The sequence below is a fragment of the Strigops habroptila genome, chromosome W, assembly GCF_004027225.2.
Source record: "Strigops habroptila isolate Jane chromosome W, bStrHab1.2.pri, whole genome shotgun sequence".
NCBI classification, from domain to species: domain Eukaryota; kingdom Metazoa; phylum Chordata; class Aves; order Psittaciformes; family Psittacidae; genus Strigops; species Strigops habroptila.
The window spans coordinates 15,402,564-15,405,309 of NC_044301.2; the positions used below are offsets into that span (position 1 = coordinate 15,402,564).

At 46.5% G+C, this 2,746-nt stretch overlaps 1 non-coding gene across 1 annotated transcript; it reads left to right on the forward strand.

The window, feature by feature from the left end:
- The first annotated feature begins 600 nt into the window (after window positions 1–600).
- Window positions 601–756, forward strand: LOC115619304. The gene has a single exon (XR_003994962.1). It is a non-coding gene; the product is annotated as a U1 spliceosomal RNA (small nuclear RNA).
- The last annotated feature ends 1,990 nt before the right edge of the window (window positions 757–2,746 follow it).

A 2,746-nucleotide genomic window follows, 5' to 3' on the forward strand; every position in this document is an offset into this window, starting at 1 on the left:
GATTCAGAGCAGCCCTGAGGAGAAGGACTTGGGGGTGTTGGTTGATGAGAAGCTTAACATGAGCCAGCAGTGTGTGCTCGCAGCCCAGAAAGCCAACCGTATCCTGGGCTGCATCAAAAGAAGCGTGACCAGCAGGTCAAAGGAGGTGATCCTGCCCCTCTACTCTGCTCTTGTGAGACCCCACCTGGAGTACTGTGTGCAGTTCTGGTGTCCTCAACATAAGAAAGACATGGACTTGTTGGAGCAAGTCCAGAGGAGGGCCACGAGGATGATAAGAGGGCTGGAGCACCTCCCATATGAAGACAGGCTGAGAGAGTTGGGGCTGTTCAGCCTAGAGAAGAGAAGGCTGCATGGAGACCTCATAGCAGCCTTCCAGTATCTGAAGGGGGCCTATAAGGATGCTGGGGAGGGACTCTTCCTTAGGGACTGTAGTGGTAGGACAAGGGGTAATGGCTTCAAACTTAAACAGGGGAAGTTTAGATTAGATATAAGGAAGAAGTTCTTTACAGTGAGGGTAGTGAGGCACTAGAATGGGTCGCCCAAGTGTCGTGGTTTGAATAGCCACTGCAGCGTAGCCTGGGCAATACAGAGAGACGCGGGTTCCTTTTGGAGACACCATGATCAGGCAGGTGGTTTTCCCAGGGGGAGGGTCATCCCTTGCACTCTGGGTGTGCTGACCCCTGCGATTTCCCCAAATGCGGGAAACTCGACTGCATAATTTGTGGTAGTGGGGGACTGCGTTTGCGCTCTCCCCTGATTTTTGTCATTATGTGAGAGCTGCCCATACTGTCACGTCCACTGAAGGGGTGGGCTGTGGAGGGTGATCTGATAGCGCTGCTCTCAACTCTTCCTGTAGGATTAATCAGTTAGGATTCCACAGGAAAGTACCATTTTGCAGATGGGCTTCAAGTGACTTTAGCTTAACTTGGGGAATAAATTGTTTCAGAGCTCTGGAACTGATATTTCTGTCAAGTTTAGTGTTGTGGTTTGAGCCCAGCCGGTAACTCGGAACCACGCAGCCACTCGCTCACTCCCCCCCTTCTTCCTCCCCCCGCTCCTGGAGGGATGGGGAGGAGAATCGGAAGAACGTAACTCCCACGGGTTGAGATAAGAGCAGTCCTGTAACTAAGGTATAATACAAAACCACTACTGCTGCCACCAATGATAATAACGATAAGGGAAAATAACAAGGGGAGAGGATACAATTGCTCACCACCCGCCAACCGATACACAGCCCGACCCGAGCAGTGATCTCAGCCTTCCGGGTAGCTCCCCCCAGTTTATATACTGGGCATGACGTGCCATGGTATGGAATACCCCTGTGGCTAGTTTGGGTCAGGTGTCCTGTCTCTGCTTCCTCCCGGCTTCCCCTCCTCCCTGGCAGAGCATGAGACTGAGAAAGTCCTTGGTTGGAGTAAACATTACTTAGCAACAACTAAAAACATCAGTGTTATCAGCGTTGTTCCCAGGCTGAAAGTTAAAAAACACAGCACTGCACCAGCTACTAAGGAGGAGAAAAATGACTGCTATAGCTGAACCCAGGACACCAAGGATGTTGTGAATGTTCCATCCCTGGCAGTGTTCAAGGCCAGGTTGGACAGAGCCTTGGACCATGTGGTTTAGGGCAAGGTGTCCCTGCCCATGGCAGGGGGGTTGGAACTAGATGATCTTAAGGTCCTTTCCAACCCTAACTATTCCATGATTCTATGTCATTAGAAACTCTCATTTATTCTGTATTTACATGTACTTGGTTATTTGCAGTATTCCCTAAACCTAGGAGGAATGGCACAAATACTTCTCTAAATGGAAACCTTACAGGTGACAAACATGGGCAGGATTAATAAGATATTTAAGGGTCTCATGAATTTTGCTTCTGTAATATTTGCTGTTCTTTCTCATGACTCCCTCCAAGAGGAAAAGTACTTGCTTCTTTCAAAAGCACAAGAGCAGGGATGATTTTTTTTCCCTCAAATTAATGAAATCAAGTTTTCAGCCTTGGCTTCTGAACTCTACTATTCACTTCCCATATGACCTTGTTTGGGTCTTTCCATCTCCTTATCGTCTGTTTTCCCCTCTAACAATAAACGTAGGACTATGTCACTGCTGCAACAAGAATCAGGTTGAGACCACAGCTAGGAATAGATATAAAACTACAAAATGAGAAAATGCCAATTTTTGGTTTGTTCTATTAAATTTTGGTTAAAAAAAAAAAGAAAAAAATTCCATACAGGGAAAAGGAGAGTTGTTTGCTATCCTCATCATCCAGTGCATTCACCATTTCCTCCTCCCACACAGGGGCTTTGTGGTGCTCAGCCCGTGCAGCACAGTGCTCTCTCCACCCAGGTGATGCTGTCATGTGAATTCACATCTGTGCAACGCGATTTTCTCTTGAAATGTGAACATGTTCTTGCAAAGTGAAAAGTTCAGATCAAAAACTATTTTCATCCTGAGCTTAACCTTCCTGCCATCAAAACTGATTGCCATATTCCTATTGACAAAAGTGAAAGCTTTCAGCACTTGCATAATGGTGAGCTTTGTTTTTTCGTGATTTATTATTACTGTCGGTGACTCCTGTGTTACTGAGGGTTTATTCATGCTGTCTCCTGGATATCCCTCTCTCTTTTCATATTCATTTTTCACTTCTTTGCACTGTTCTTGGTTGGGTGGATGAGATCATGGACTTGGCAGTGTTGGTTTTGGATAGAGTCTTACCTTATCAGATGGGATCAGAGTATCCCATCTATTT